The sequence below is a fragment of the Pseudophryne corroboree genome, chromosome 2 (genome assembly GCF_028390025.1).
Source record: "Pseudophryne corroboree isolate aPseCor3 chromosome 2, aPseCor3.hap2, whole genome shotgun sequence".
In the NCBI taxonomy this organism is placed as follows: Eukaryota; Metazoa; Chordata; class Amphibia; order Anura; family Myobatrachidae; genus Pseudophryne; species Pseudophryne corroboree.
The window spans coordinates 322,034,278-322,051,739 of NC_086445.1; the positions used below are offsets into that span (position 1 = coordinate 322,034,278).

Genomic DNA, 17,462 nt, shown 5'->3' on the forward strand with positions numbered 1-17,462 from the left:
GCTTTTGAAAACTCCCAGTGGACAATGTCCAGATAACCTGGCTTCCTTCTTTTCCTTCTACTATTTTTCTCTTCATCTTCACGCCAATCTGATGGATCTCAGTCACTCTCTGTATACTATGCATTCCTAACCTATCAACTTATTTAATAATGTAATATTATATCAGTTCTGCCTCTATAACTTGATTCTGATCTTAGATCTAGGAAAAATGTTATATGGTTATTTATGCATGACTCTATACTACTATGGTGTTATTGCCGTGGATGGGCGGACAGCTTCCCCCCCCCCCCCCACCCTTTCCCCTGGACCTTTCACCCCCCCCCCCCTAACTGTATTTCCATATTTGCATACTGCATATTGTCGTTTGATTGGATATATTTGTAACGTTCCATTCTGCAAACGATCCTTCTGTTCTAGGGATTGTCATATTATGTTCAAGATGTTGATGTTCCTTTTTATGGTCAAACGACTGTTTCATATATTTGGAAAACCTCAATAAAAATCAGTTTGTTAAAAAAAAAAAGTATACTATCCATCCATACCTGTGGTGCATTTTAGTTGTTGTGCGCAGTATTTATAGTAGGAGGACAGTGCATAATTTTGCTGACCACCAGTATATAATATATAGCAGTACGGTACAGTAGTCCACTGCTCTACCTACCTCTGTGTCGTCAAGTATACTATCCATCCATACCTGTGGTGCATTTAAGTTTTGCGCAGTAGTAGGAGGACAGTGCAGAATTTTGCTGACCACCAGTATATAATATATAGCAGTGCGATACAGTAGTCCACTGCTCTGCCTTCCTCTGTGTCGTCAAGTATACTATCCATCCATACCTGTGGTGCATTTAAGTTTTGCGCAGTAGTTGGAGGACAGTGCAGAATTTTGCTGACCACCAGTATATAATATATAGCAGTACGGTACAGTAGTCCACTGCTCTACCTACCTCGAGAGGCTCTCGTGACCAAGCCCGATCAGGGTGAAACGTACGTCGAGCACGTCTTCAGTGACGTCATCGCGGCAACGCCCAGTCCGGAAGCGGGCGGCCGCGCTCATCACTACAGCGGGATATCGTGAGAGGATACCAGGACAGCACTGGCCGCACACTTTGCGGCTACGGTAACGAACACTGGACCACCAGGGTTCAATTGTATTTGTATTTATATCCCTCTCACAGTAATTTGTGTACTCCTGCAGTAAGAAACCCCACCTGCAGGGTTAACATGTACAGTATCATCCTATAGTACCACAAAGTACTTATACTGTACCATTTTCCCGCTCATGCCCAAATGATTGTGTACTAGGTTAAAGTATTTTACCGTGATATCGATACTCAATCAATTAGCATACTTCATTAGTGTGATGTGTTTGTGGTAAAATCTGATTGCAATGTTTATCTGACACCAATACTAGATTAACCAGCACATCAGTGTGTTGCATTTATGATAATAAGTTTTGACTTCAATATCATTGCTTTATGTTCATTTTTTATGTATGTATATACAATTTTTTGTTTCTCCTAAGAGGATGTTATTAGATCATGTACATCATATGTGAGCCAGCCTTGAGATTTAAACCAGCACACAATTATTTATCTATTCTTTGTTTCCTTTTAAGGAACTAGAAATGGAGCACTGTTTTGGTATTTAATCCTTTGTGAGCCAGTCTTGAGCTCTAAATTCAACAGTCAATTGGTTCAGCTCTACATGTACAGTATACAAGTTTTTCATTATTCTCCGGTAAACACTTACTTGCAATACTCCACATTTATTGTTAGTACATCTTAGTGCTTTACAGTAATACTTGCATATTTCTTCAGAACCCTGTTCTGTTCATTTTCTATTAGAAGACACACTTCCAATGTATATATTATTATATATTTTTTCATTTTTCTTCAATTTCTTCCTTTGAGTCTTTTCTCTCCATCTCCAAACTATATACTCCTATTTGGAAATACCATTTCAGACCATTTTTTCATTAGATGTGAAGTACAGCAAGCAGAGTGTGGTTTTTCCATTCAATTAAATTTCCTTCACATTGGCCCACGGCCATACTACCCAGAATACGCCCGATCCTGTCCGATCTCGGAAGCTAAGCAGGTATGGCCTGGTTAGTATTAGGAAGGGGAACCTCCTAAGAATACCAGGTGCAGTGGGCCTTTTTTAAGGAAAAGACCTTTCTGCCACACTCACTTCTGGAAAAACCTTTTGGACTACTTATGTTTCTGATTTATCATTTATGTACAGTACAGATAGTAGCAGTGGCCTCTCTCCTCATTCCTTTTTCTTCCTTCCATCCTAACAACGGCCCACGGCCATACTACCCTGAATACGCCCGATCCTGTCCGATCTCGGAAGCTAAGCAGGCATGGCCTGGTCAGTATCAGGAAGGGAAACCTCCTGAGAATACCAGGTGCAGTGGGCCTTTTATCCTAAAGGAAACCTTCAACACATCCAAATCACTCTTCCTCTCACCTCTTTGGTACTCTAATTATGAGATTAACATTGCAACCACGTTACCAGACATACCTACATTCTGGGCATGCTCAGTGATTTTTCTGGATGCCTGAATACCAATTGGACCACATGGCATCCACATTCTCTCATATATATACTGTATATATATATATATATATATATATATAGAGAGAGCGATATATAATACACAATTTTCTTTGATATTTTCACCTTCCTCAACTATCTTGTACCTCATGTGCTAAAAAGGTCAACAAGTTTTTTTATTAATAAATACTAGACATCAGTCTCAAATTTATTTTCCATTAGCTCCTTTATTTCAAGAAACAATTAAAGGTTAAGTTTTATTTAAATTCTTTCTTTCTATACATACCATATTGATCATTACAAATGAGTGCTCCCAAACAAGGGTTTTTTGTCTTTTCTCTCCTTTCCAATTGTAGTCTAACCTACAAAATTCCTGGGAGCACCGCCAATCATTAGCAGCTTAAGAATTATTCGATAACTGCATATATATTGTTTTTTTCATTCATTTATAATCTTTATCCCCTACACCTTAGTGAAATTATCAGACCAGTGCGGGTCCACACTAAATATTTTCTACTATCCATCCATACCTGTGGCGCATTTTAGTTGTTGTGCGCAGTATATATAGTAGGAGGACAGTGCATAATTTTGCTGACCACCAGTATATAATATATAGCAGTATGGTACAGTAGTCCACTGCTCTACCTACCTCTGTGTCATCAAGTGTACTATCCATCCATACCTGTGGTGCATTTAAGTTTTGCGCAGTATATATAGTAGGAGGGCAGTGCAGAATTTTGCTGACCACCTGTATATAATATATAGCAGTACGGTACAGTAGTCCACTGCTCTACCTACCTCTGTGTCGTCAAGTATACTATCCATCCGTACCTGTGGTGCATTTAAGTTTTGCGCAGTAGTAGGAGGACAGTGCAGAATTTTGCTGACCACCAGTATATAATATATAGCAGTACGGTACAGTAGTCAACTGCTCTACCTACCTCTGTGTCATCAAGTATACTATCCATCCATACCTGTGGTGCATTTTAGTTGTTGTGCGCAGTAGTAGGAGGACAGTGCATAATTTTGCTGACCACCAGTATATAATATGTAGCAGTATAGTACAGTAGTCCACTGCTCTAGCTACCTCTGTGTCGTCAAGTATACTATCCATCCATACCTGTGGTGCATTTTAGTTGTTGTGCGCAGTATATATAGTAGGAGGACAGTGCATCATTTTGCTGACCACCAGTATATAATATATAGCAGTACGGTACAGTAGTCCACTGCTCTACCTACCTCTGTGTCGCCAAGTTTACTATCCATCCATACCTATGGTGCATTTAAGTTTTGCGCAGTATATATAGTAGGAGTGCAGAATTTTGCTGACCACCAGTATATAATATATAGCAGTATGGTACAGTAGGCCATTGCTATTGATATATTACTGGCATATAATTCCACACATTAAAAAATGGAGAACAAAAATGTGGAGGGTAAAATAGGGAAAGATCAAGATCCACTTCCACCTCGTGCTGAAGCTGCTGCCACTAGTCATGACCGAGACGTTGAAATGCCATCAACGTCGTCTGCCAAGTCCGATGCCCAATGTCATAGTAGAGAGCATGTAAAATCCAAAAAACAAAAGTTCAGTAAAATGACCCAAAAATAAAAATTAAAAGCGTCTGATGAAAAGCGTAAACTTGCCAATATGCCATTTACGACACGGAGTGGCATGGAACGGCTGAGGCCCTGGCCTATGTTCATGGCTAGTGGTTCAGATTCACATGAGGATGGAAGCACTCATCCTCTCGTTAGAAAACTGCAGTGCCACTCCTAGATGGGTCAGGTGTTTGTGTCGGCCACTTGGGTCGCTTAGCTTAGCCATCCAGCGACCTTGGTGCACCTCTTTTTTTCTTTGCATCATGTGCTGTTTGGGGACTATTTTTTAAATCTGCCATCCTGTCTGACACTGCAGTGCCACTCCTAGATGGGCCAGGTGTTTGTGTCGGCCACTTGGGTCGCTTAGCTTAGCCACACAGCTACCTCATTGCACCTCTTTTTTTCTTTGCATCATGTGCTGTTTGGGGACTATTTTTTGTATCTGCCATCCTGTCTGACACTGCAGTGCCACTCCTAGATGGGCCAGGTGTTTGTGTCGGCCACTTGGGTCGCTTAGCTTAGCCACACAGCTACCTCATTGCACCTCTTTTTTTCTTTGCATCATGTGCTGTTTGGGGACTAGTTTTTAAATCTGCCATCCTGTCTGACACTGCAGTGCCACTCCTAGATGGGCCAGGTGTTTGTGTCGGCCACTTGGGTCGCTTAGCTTAGTCACACAGCGACCTTGGTGCACCTCTTTTTTTCTTTGTATCATGTGCTGTTTGGGGACTATTTTTTGAAGTGCCATCCTGTCTGACACTGCAGTGCCACTCCTAGATGGGCCAGGTGTTTGTGTCGGCCACTTGGTTCGCTTAGCTTAGCCACACAGCTACCTCATTGCACCTCTTTTTTTCTTTGCATCATGTGCTGTTTGGGGACTATTTTTTAAATCTGCCATCCTGTCTGACACTGCAGTGCCACTCCTAGATGGGCCAGGTGTTTGTGTTGGCTACTTGAGTCGCTTAGCTTAGTCACACAGCGACCTTGGTGCACCTCTTTTTTTCTTTGCATCATGTGCTGTTTGGGGACTATTTTTGGAAGTGCCATCCTGTCTGACACTGCAGTGCCACTCCTAGATGGGCCAGGTGTTTGTGTCGGCCACTTGGGTCGCTTAGCTTAGCCACACAGCGACCTCATTGCACCTCTTTTTTTCTTTGCATCATGTGCTGTTTGTGGATTATTTTTTAAATCTGCCATCCTGTCTGACACTGCAGTGCCACTCCTAGATGGGCCAGGTGTTTGTGTCGGCCACTTGGGTCGCTTAGCTTAGCCACACAGCTACCTCATTGCACCTCTTTTTTTCTTTGCATCATGTGCTGTTTGGGGACTATTTTTTAAATCTGCCATCCTGTCTGACATTGCAGTGCCACTCCTAGATGGGCCAGGTGTTTGTGTCGGCCACTTGGGTCGCTTAGCTTAGTCACACAGCTACCTCATTGCACCACTTTTTTTTCTTTGCATCATGTGCTGTTTTGGGACTATGTTTTAAATCTGCCATCCTGTCTGACACTGCAGTGCCACTCCTAGATGGGCCAGGTGTTTGTGTCGGCCACTTTGGTCGCTTAGCTTAGTCACACAGCGACCTTGGTGCACCTCTTTTTTTCTTTGCATCATGTGCTGTTTGGGGACTATTTTTTGAAGTGCCACCCTGTCTGACACTGCAGTGCCACTCCTAGATGGGCCAGGTGTTTGTGTCGGCCACTTGGGTCGCTTAGCTTAGCCACACAGCGACCTTGGTGCACCTCTTTTTTTCTTTGCATCATGTGCTGTTTGGGGACTATTTTTTTAAGTGCCATCCTGTCTGACACTGCAGTGCCACTCCTAGATGGGCCAGGTGTTTGTGTCGGCCACTTGGGTCGCTTAGCTTAGCCACACAGCGACCTTGGTGCACCTTTTTCTTTGCATCATGTGCTGTTTGGGGACTATTTTTTGAAGTGCCACCCTGTCTGACACTGCAGTGCCACTCCTAGATGGGCCAGGTGTTTGTGCCGGCCACTTGGGTCACTTAGCTTAGTCATTCAGCGACCTCAGTGCAAATTTTAGGACTAAGGTGTGAGGTGTTCAGAATAGACTGGAAATGAATGGAAATTATGGTTATTGAGGTTAATAATACTCTGGGATCAAAATGACCCCCAAATTCTATGATTGAAGCTGTTTTTGAGGGTTTTTTGTAAAAAAACACCCGAATCCAAAACACACCCGAATCCGACAAAAAATGTTCAGGGAGGTTTTGCCAAAACGCGTCCGAATCCAAAACACGGCCGCGAAACCGAATCCAAAACCAAAACACAAAACCCAAAAAATGTCCGGTGCACATCACTAGTTGGAATATGTGTGTACATATGGTGAGTGTTGTATGGTGTTGGTGTTAGTGAGTGTACAGTATGTACATTCCAGCACATGCTCTGAGACAATGAACAGTGGGGTGGTTTATTTAGTGGCATTGTGAATGTACAGCCTCACAGTTATGATGCACAAAGACCTGATGCATTGAGCAATATTTGAGTCATATTTTAAGCAACTAATTAAAAGTTAAATTTCAAACCTTTGTGCACCGAAGACAGATCCCCTTTCTCTCTTTTTTATTCCTTATCCTCAACCATGACATGATCTGTGGTAGCACCCCCTACAAAAATTATGAACAATTAATATTGCATTTAAATTAGGGGTATCCTCCAATCTTTCCTGTGCAACTTACCATTCCCCTTCCCCTTTTCCTTTTGAGATGCATTGAGCAGAATTAAGCGAAGCATACAGGTCCCTGGGTGGAGACTGTATGTGGGTAGCCGTGCAGGATTCAAGCAGTACCAGAGTCTCCAGCTGGGTGTTTACCAAACTAGCACAGGCTTACTGAAAATCTAAGTGGAAGACCCCCATCTCCCACTGTGGCGCTCTAACACAGTAACAAGATGAAATCGCACATGTGCAGTATACAGACAGCAGTCATCTTGGTAAGAGACTGAAGTCTCCTTGGAGGAACTAATGTGGAGTATGCGCAGTAGCACTCTCCAGCATCAACAGACAGATATTTTAATGAAAGGAGTTTCAAATAAGAATTATACATCACACAAGCACACTTTGTACATACATATCCATTGAAGTTAGAAAAATATTAGGACATAAAAGTAGAGATGAGCGCCTGAAATTTTTCGGGTTTTGTGTTTTGGTTTTGGGTTCGGTTCCGCGGCCGTGTTTTGGGTTCGAACGCGTTTTGGCAAAACCTCACCGAATTTTTTTTGTCGGATTCGGGTGTGTTTTGGATTCGGGTGTTTTTTTCAAAAAACACTAAAAAACAGCTTAAATCATAGAATTTGGGGGTCATTTTGATCCCAAAGTATTATTAACCTCAAAAACCATAATTTCCACTCATTTTCAGTCTATTCTGAATACCTCACACCTCACAATATTATTTTTAGTCCTAAAATTTGCACCGAGGTCGCTGTGTGAGTAAGATAAGCGACCCTAGTGGCCGACACAAACACCGGGCCCATCTAGGAGTGGCACTGCAGTGTCACGCAGGATGTCCCTTCCAAAAAACCCTCCCCAAACAGCACATGACGCAAAGAAAAAAAGAGGCGCAATGAGGTAGCTGTGTGAGTAAGATTAGCGACCCTAGTGGCCGACACAAACACCGGGCCCATCTAGGAGTGGCACTGCAGTGTCACGCAGGATGGCCCTTCCAAAAAACCCTCCCCAAACAGCACATGACGCAAAGAAAAAAAGAGGCGCAATGAGGTAGCTGTGTGAGTAAGATTAGCGACCCTAGTGGCCGACACAAACACCGGGCCCATCTAGGAGTGGCACTGCAGTGTCACGCAGGATGTCCCTTCCAAAAAACCCTCCCCAAACAGCACATGACGCAAAGAAAAAAAGAGGCGCAATGAGGTAGCTGTGTGAGTAAGATTAGCGACCCTAGTGGCCGACACAAACACCGGGCCCATCTAGGAGTGGCACTGCAGTGTCACGCAGGATGGCCCTTCCAAAAAACCCTCCCCAAACAGCACATGACGCAAAGAAAAAAAGAGGCTTTTTACTGATATTTGGTGTTTTGGATTTGACATGCTCTGTACTATGACATTGGGCATCGGCCTTGGCAGACGACGTTGCTGGCATTTCATCGTCTCGGCCATGACTAGTGGCAGCAGCTTCAGCACGAGGTGGAAGTGGATCTTGATCTTTCCCTAATTTTGGAACCTCAACATTTTTGTTCTCCATATTTTAATAGGCACAACTAAAAGGCACCTCAGGTAAACAATGGAGATGGATGGATTGGATACTAGTATACAATTATGGACGGGCTGCCGAGTGCCGACACAGAGGTAGCCACAGCCGTGAACTACCGCACTGTACTGTGTCTGCTGCTAATATATAGACTGGTTGATAAAGAGATAGTATACTCGTAACTAGTATGTATGTATAAAGAAAGAAAAAAAAACCACGGTTAGGTGGTATATACAATTATGGACGGGCTGCCGAGTGCCGACACAGAGGTAGCCACAGCCGTGAACTACCGCACTGTACTGTGTCTGCTGCTAATATATAGACTGGTTGATAAAGAGATAGTATACTCGTAACTAGTATGTATGTATAAAGAAAGAAAAAAAAACCACGGTTAGGTGGTATATACAATTATGGACGGGCTGCCGAGTGCCGACACAGAGGTAGCCACAGCCGTGAACTACCGCACTGTACTGTGTCTGCTGCTAATATATAGACTGGTTGATAAAGAGATAGTATACTCGTAACTAGTATGTATGTATAAAGAAAGAAAAAAAAACCACGGTTAGGTGGTATATACAATTATGGACGGGCTGCCGAGTGCCGACACAGAGGTAGCCACAGCCGTGAACTACCGCACTGTACTGTGTCTGCTGCTAATATAGACTGGTTGATAAAGAGATAGTATACTCGTAACTAGTATGTATGTATAAAGAAAGAAAAAAAAACCACGGTTAGGTGGTATATACAATTATGGACGGGCTGCCGAGTGCCGACACAGAGGTAGCCACAGCCGTGAACTACCGCACTGTACTGTGTCTGCTGCTAATATATAGACTGGTTGATAAAGAGATAGTATACTCGTAACTAGTATGTATGTATAAAGAAAGAAAAAAAAACCACGGTTAGGTGGTATATACAATTATGGACGGGCTGCCGAGTGCCGACACAGAGGTAGCCACAGCCGTGAACTACCGCACTGTACTGTGTCTGCTGCTAATATAGACTGGTTGATAAAGAGATAGTATTCTACTAATATTATATACTGGTGGTCAGGTCACTGGTCACTAGTCACACTGGCAGTGGCACTCCTGCAGCAAAAGTGTGCACTGTTTAATTTTAATATAATATTATGTACTCCTGGCTCCTGCTATAACCTATAACTGGCACTGCAGTAGTGCTCCCCAGTCTCCCCCACAATTATAAGCTGTGTGAGCTGAGCAGTCAGACAGATATATAATATATATAGATGATGCAGCACACTGGCCTGAGCCTGAGCAGTGCACACAGATATGGTATGTGACTGACTGAGTCACTGTGTGTATCGCTTTTTTCAGGCAGAGAACGCATATATTAAATAAACTGCACTGTGTGTCTGGTGGTCACTCACTATATAATATATTATGTACTCCTGGCTCCTGCTATAACCTATAACTGGCACTGCAGTAGTGCTCCCCAGTCTCCCTCACAATTATAAGCTGTGTGAGCTGAGCAGTCAGACAGATATATATAATATTATATATAGATAGATAATAGATGATGCAGCACACTGGCCTGAGCCTGAGCAGTGCACACAGATATGGTATGTGACTGAGTCACTGTGTGCTGTGTATCGCTTTTTTCAGGCAGAGAACGGATTATAAATAAAAGTGGTGGTCACTGGTCACTATCAGCAAAACTCTGCACTGTACACTACTGAGTACTCCTAATGCTCCCCAAAATTAGTAAATCAAGTGTCTCTCTAATCTATTCTAATTCTAAACGGAGAGGACGCCAGCCACGTCCTCTCCCTATCAATCTCAATGCACGTGTGAAAATGGCGGCGACGCGCGGCTCCTTATATAGAATCCGAGTCTCGCGATAGAATCCGAGCCTCGCGAGAATCCGACAGCGTCATGATGACGTTCGGGCGCGCTCGGGTTAACCGAGCAAGGCGGGAAGATCCGAGTCGCTCGGACCCGTGAAAAAAAACATGAAGTTCTGGCGGGTTCGGATTCAGAGAAACCGAACCCGCTCATCTCTACATAAAAGTATGAGTATGCAGGTCCCTAGATACTGTATTTCCCTGTGAAAACAATTGCTTACTGTTACCAATAAAAGTTACTTTTGAGGATATTGCTCTTGAAAAGTTTCCATTTGTTGGGGGTCATTCCGAGTTGATTGCTCGCTGCTGATTTTTCGCAGCGCAGCGATCAGGTGAAAAAGCTGTATTTCTGTGCATGTGTATGGGCCACAATGGGCACGCGCGTTGTGTGGGTACAAAGCCCGTTGTGGTTGTGCACAGTTTCTAGCGAAGTTTTTCTTCGCACTGACGGCCGCAAGAAGATTGACAGGAAGGGGGCTTTTGTGGGTGTCAACTGACCGTTTTCAGGGAGTGTTTGCAAAAACGCAGGCGTATCTGAAAAAACGCAGGCGTGACTGGCTGTTCGCTGGGCGGGTTGTCAAAGTCAGAAAAATGTCTCAATGCACGTTGCCATATTTGCACCGCACACTGGTCCGCGCTGCGCGTGCGTACGCTCTCCCGTGGAGGCGCATACCCGCAATAGCGTGCACTCGCAGGCGCGGTATGCATATTTACGGTAGAGTTTATATAGTCGTAGCGGGCGACTCATTCGTTACATATTTTCACAATTAATGTAGTTTATAGATCATGGTCCCTTTGATAGATTCTGAAAGTTTGGTTAAAATACAATGTCCCAGAGCTGAGGAATCCCTCTTTATATCGTACGAAGGGTCTAACAGGAATCATACAGCAGTGTTTGGTACCCATCGGAAGAGTATTTAATTAGCAATATTCCGGTGTTGGTTTGGAGCGTATTAATCGCTCGTGCGAATAGTTATGGACATAAGAAGTTTATGTCCATTTCTATTATTTACACATACTCAGGTGTGCGGCGGGAAACCCAGTTTCCCACCCACCTGAGCTGTTGGAAATCGTCACAGCCCACCTGTATGAATCACCCTATGACCTTTTGTTATGATGCAGGGCCGAATTCCTTCGGCCAATGGACAATGGGATTGTAGGACCAGGAGATTGCATTATGTGTGGGGCATAAATAGGCAGGCCGACCACATCCAGCTCTCACTCTCTCATCAACGGTTATCTGCTGATAGCCGGGAGCTGGATATCGAGGCGCAGGCGATCATACCCTTTGTGCGTAAGTTTCTCTCCGTAATCATTGTCTTTCTGTGAGCCAATTTCTCTCATCTCATCTCTCTCTCTCTCTCTCTCTCTCTCTCTGTTCTGTTCTCTCATATCTCCCCTAGACTAGGCTAGTATTGTATTGTATTAGATAGTATTGTATTGTATTGCATTTAGGTCAGTGTAGTATTGTCTTTTTGTATTTATTGTTTAATTCTGTGGTTAGGAAGTCTCTGTTATATTGTAGTGTATCATTTGTACTGTTATCCCCTTTTACAAGTATATTAGATATAATACAGTTAATAGGCTTTGGAACCTAAACCAGTATCTGTGCATTTTCTATAGTGTTAAGTGTTCACTTGAGCGTCGGTGACGCTCAAGCAGCTTTGTAGTTAGTCAGGTTACACAAGGTTGCACTTACACCCTGTACTCACATTAAGGTATTCAGTGTATTTCATTGGTATAAAGTTTTATCATAAAGGTATAGTGTTGTGAGCGTCTGCATCGCTGGTGACCTCCTCGTGGTCTCGAGCGTACGCTAAGCTACAGCGAATCATTCCCCTAGACATAACCAATAACGTGTCCTGTTATCACTGGGCCGCGAGCGAACGTGACGCTTGAGCGTCTCGCCTACGGCTGAGCGATCGTTACGCAGATAGCGTACCATTACGGTACTTCTTAAGTAAACAGCGTACAGTGTTCTTAGCTTCATAAAGGGTTGTTTATACGACAAAGGAATTTAGCATTGTCAATTGGGGACTCGTCCTATCCTTCTCATATCTGCACTAGGTAGATCAGCAGACATTATCCCTCCAGCAAAGGGTGGGAGGTTGTCTCACAGTGCTGACGGGATAAGCGTCTGCTTCGCTTAGATAAAGAGTGCTGAAGGAATCCGGGAACCGGAAGTAAGAACAAAACGCTCGTGTCTTTTAAAAACTGTTTATTTTTCTCTTGTCTTGCGTACGCACGCATATATCTGCATTTCTGTTTCATTTTCGTATATCACTATTCCTGTTTGCCAATTTTATAGTTGATAGAAAGTGCTAAAAAGAGATTTGCTGTTATTTCATAGTAGAGGTAATAGTTAAAGTATAGAACAACACACGGTTTGTCTGAGATACAAGGCAGTCAGTGTGGATTGCGGTAGATGATCAGGGATCATTTACATTGATAAAAATATATATTGTGTTACGGTGGATCTTTGCATTGCGTACACGTGTCGCTAACAAAGACTAGCGTACGCAATCCAAAAGGCAGACGCACGCAGCGTTCATTACGCAACGTAGCGTCCGGTTACGCCCACGTAGCTCAAGCTGTGATAAAGTGAAGTAACGCAAAGGCGATAATTAACGCACAGCGGTAGATAACGCGACGCGGTAAATAACGCAAATCTATTTTTGGAAAAATCTGAAATTTAGTTTAACAGATCCTGCTCCTAATTGGTAACACTTTTGGCCTAAAGACAATTTCTGCGCAGAAATAGATATAGAAACAAAAGTGTACATGTGTTGAGTGAGTGTGTTTTGTATACAAAAGTTTATATAACTTTAAGGTGGAACCAAAAGGAAAGCCGGGTACTCGTCAAGGGACACACGTGTAAGTGACATATACGGTGGCTAGGGAGGCATCCCTGGTTAAATAATATTTGAGCATTAGAGTATAGCGGACCATAAGGTAACAAGACCAGGAGGTCATAAGGTAACAAGACCAGGAGGTCATAAGGTAACAAGACCAGGAGGTCGTAAGGTAAAAGGTCCGCTATAAAAGTCCAGTGGCACAACGCCTGGGGTGTTGGTGCAGAACCCATATAGGCCATACAAGCTCTTGCTGAAGGAATCGCGGCCGGAAACATCGATTCCATTGATCTTTCAGTACATGACAAGTAGTGCTCGTGTACTGAACGATTGGACCGCACGTAATTGTGTGCAGTAGTTAGTAATCTGACCTAATACCATTAGAGTAAAGTGGTCACAAACGCTATTTGTACATTCTGACGTGATTTGTGTAATTTTTTATTTTTGGAAGGGAAGTTCGCTGGTCACTCAGGAACTATCCAACAACCGATACTTGCTGGGGAACGCGCCCCAGTAAATAAAGGTTCACAGGGGCCCTAGGTTGGGTACAGCAGCTCTGGTTACAGTGATTGCAGTACTGGCCAACGTGGGCGAGAAGTAAGTGGGGTACTTGATAAACCACCACCGCCGGCCTGCCCAAGGACATCTTGGTTTGTTTGTAAGGGTTCGCTGAAAACCTTGAGATAAAGATCCAAGGAGGAATAAGCAACGCCTGCAGATTATGGGGGCCATTTGTTCAGGTAGGGGGCGATCAACCTCGGTTCGGGTTGATTCAGAGAACCGACCAGTTGGGTCGGCACGATATGTAATGTGTGAAAAATACGGTAGTCACACAGAGGTTTTATGTGATGAATGGGAGAGAATGACTGTACAAGACAGGGACAAATTCCCAAGAATAGGTAGCTTCAGTCCAGAAGTGTTACAAAATTTAAGGAGGAGGATATGTCTCGTAAAATCAGCAAAGAGACGAATTCAGCATCATGATTATTTACAGTTATGGCACCAGGAAGGTGAGATACAGAGAGGTTTGGCTCTGGCGGCAGGATCTGGGGCAGTCAGGAAGTTGATTGCCACAGCTCCTCCTCCACCATACATTGCAGGAGAGAAGTTGATTGCGGAGAGAAACGCACTGGGTTGTAAAACACAAACTCTTAGTAACCCTGTAAATGTTAATGATGTTAACCCAATAACTCATGCAAGTATTAACCCGTGCAAGATGTACCCTGTTTTGAACCTTCCTCAGGAGTGTGATCAAGAAGACGATTCAGCAACAATTTCAGCTCTCTCTCTTGCAGCCACCATAGCAGAGACCACAGTAGGCACAGCGACACCCACGAGATTAGTGAAAGCCCCTAGCGGAGGGATAGGTGAGGTCGTGTCAACGGGTAAGTACGGCACCATGCACTACACTGAAACAATTGTACCACAACAAGCTGTAGAATCTACACAGGAAGAGGCTGTTAGAATTGCTCCTGTAAGGGTAATAGCAGTTCCCAATGGAAAAACAGATGTGTCTGGAGCCACTCCCATAAGGAACATTGCCATGTACACTCCATTTTCCCGAATGGAATTAAGAACAATAGTGTCCGAATTTCCTGACCCCAGGAAGGATTTAGTTGCTAGCCAAAAATACATCAGGGATTTAGGTAACACTGTAGAACCCAACAACAAGGATTGGCAGATACTGCTAAGAGCTTGTTTACCTTCCAATGTTGACGCAACTCAATTTTTAGCTGATTGTGCATTGGATAAAGATGTACCGCTTACAGACGTGTACAACAAGGATAATGTAAAAAGGATAAATTTACAGCTAAAAGAGTATTTCCCAGCCGTTGTTAAATGGAACAAGATATTTTCCATTAAGCAAAAGGAGTCCGAAACGGCAATAGAATATTTTCACCGGGCACTATTAGAAATGGCAAAGTACACTGGTATAGAAGACATTAAGACCAACCCAAACCATCGAGAAGTAGCAGTATCTGTACTGATGGATGGTTTGAAAGAAACATTAAAAGCTAGGGTACAGACCACACAACCATGCTGGCGAGGTCTGTCAGTGTCCGGCTTGAGAGAGGCTGCTATTGATCACGACAGAAACATCACTAGGCACAGGGAGTCGCAAAGTGATAAGTTGATGTCCGTAAGTATACAGGCGCTGACCACAAGGCAGCCTGCGTATGTACCACCGAATCCTGTGGGTAAGGCAAGTGTAATAACATGTTTTTCTTGTAACAGACCGGGACACTATGCACGAGAATGTAGAACAAAGAATGTACAAAGGTCTTTTCAACCCCCTAGACAACAACACAACACACGACATTGGGAGCAGGGTCCACAGAGGCGGAGTTTTGAGCCACATACAGGGGAAACAAAAAGATATCCCCCAAACAGAGACTGGCATGCCTCTGGTAGTTCCCAGCTAACCCCCTCACAAGTAGTTGCTGCCAATGGGATTCAGGGAGGTCAGCATACCCAATAGGGGTGTGGCCATACCTGTAATCTGCACCCAGTTAGGTTGATTGCTAGTCTTGGAAGCGAACCAGAGATTGCAATCAATGTAGCTGGTAAAACTTTAAACTTTCTTGTAGACACAGGGGCGGCCAAGTCAGTGATAAATTCGACAGTGGGCATGAGAACCACTGGTAGGACAATTCCAGCCATGGGAGTAACAGGAGTAGTCCAGCACTACCCTGTTAGCAAACCAGCCGAGATTACAATAGGGCCTTTGCATACCAAGCATTCCTTTTTGCTGGCTGCATCTGCACCAACTAATCTCCTGGGAAGAGACTTACTATGTAAAATGGGTTGCGTCATTTATTGTACTCCTGAAGGTGTATTCTTGGACATTCCTGAGAATCACGCTCAGGAAGTACGAGACATGCTAGACTCCCCATAAAAATTAATGTCACATTCCATTATGACAAATAGGAATCCATCCCAAGTAGAAGAGATGACATCTCAGATACCAGAGTCGCTTTGGACAAAAGATGGACAGGACACTGGATTAATGGCAAACGTAGCTCCAGTAGTTGTGCAAGTAAAAGATGGTAGGATAGCTCCAAAAATCCCACAGTATCCTCTGAAGCCAGAGGTGGAGCTAGGAGTTTTTCCCGTAATAGAGCGCTTGCTACAACAGGGCATTCTAGTAAGAACGTCCAGCACCGCAAATAGTCCCATCTTCCCTGTTAAAAAGAGTGGGGGGAGGGGTTACAGGCTAGTGCAGGATCTAAGGGGGATTAACAAAATAGTTGAGAGTCAGTTCCCCGTAGTGCCTAATCCAGCTGTCATCCTAATGCAAATTCCTCCCACTGCCAAATTTTTCACTATTATTGACCTCTGCTCCGCTTTCTTTTCGGTACCTCTGCACCCTGACAGCCAATATTTGTTTGCATTCACATACAGAGGAGTCCAATACACGTGGACTCGGTTACCCCAAGGTTTCATAGACAGTCCAAGTATATTTTCTCAGGCTTTGCATGATTGTTTACAGTCTTTCCAACCAGACAGTGGATCAGTATTGATACAGTATGTGGACGATTTATTACTGTGTTCAGATTCACTGGAAGCATCTCTGAAGGATACGAAACAGCTCCTGTTTCATCTTTCAGACACAGGTCACAAGGTTTCCAAAGACAAGTTGCAATTATGCCAAGCTAAGGTAAAATATTTGGGACACTGTCTAACACAAGGACTGAGACACCTGACCGCTGATAGAATCCAAGCCATTAGAGACATGACACTGCCACAAACCCAGCAACAGATCAGGACGTTTTTAGGAATGTGTGGGTATTGCCGTAATTGGATCCCAGGGTTTTCCATATTGGCGCTACCTTTGCAGGAAATGGTCTCTTCAAACAAACCTGATCGGATTTCGCATACAGACGAATCCGAAACAGCATTTGAGAGACTCAAGCAATGCCTAACGCAGGCACCAGCACTAGGTATGCCAGACTATGGGAAACCCTTTGAACTATACGGAACAGAAAGTGCTGGGTGCGCAGCAGGTGTACTAACACAAAAACACGGTGATGCCAGCAGGCCAATTGCATACTACAGCGCTCAGCTAGATACGGTAGCGCGATCCCTCCCCACATGCTTGCGTAGCGTTGCGGCGATAGCATTGCTAGTAACAAAAAGCGAAGATGTCGTGCTAGGCCACAACCTCACAATCCATACACCGCATGCGGTATCTGCCTTATTGAATTCTGCCCAAACCAGACACGTCTCATCAGCAAGGTTTACAAGATGGGAATTGGCATTAATGGCCCCAGTAAACATCACCATAAGGAGATGCAGTGCATTAAACCCTGCAACATTTCTCCCAGGTGTGCCTGGTCAGACACAAAGGGTGGAAGGTGAGAGTG

At 43.9% G+C, this 17,462-nt stretch overlaps 2 pseudogenes; both read left to right on the forward strand.

Moving 5' to 3' along the window:
• Positions 1-2,041: 2,041 nt before the first annotated feature.
• Positions 2,042-2,159, forward strand: LOC135051424 (5S ribosomal RNA; annotated as a pseudogene).
• A 148-nt stretch (positions 2,160-2,307) lies between these two features.
• LOC135051378 (5S ribosomal RNA) lies at positions 2,308-2,425 on the forward strand (annotated as a pseudogene).
• The last annotated feature ends 15,037 nt before the right edge of the window (positions 2,426-17,462 follow it).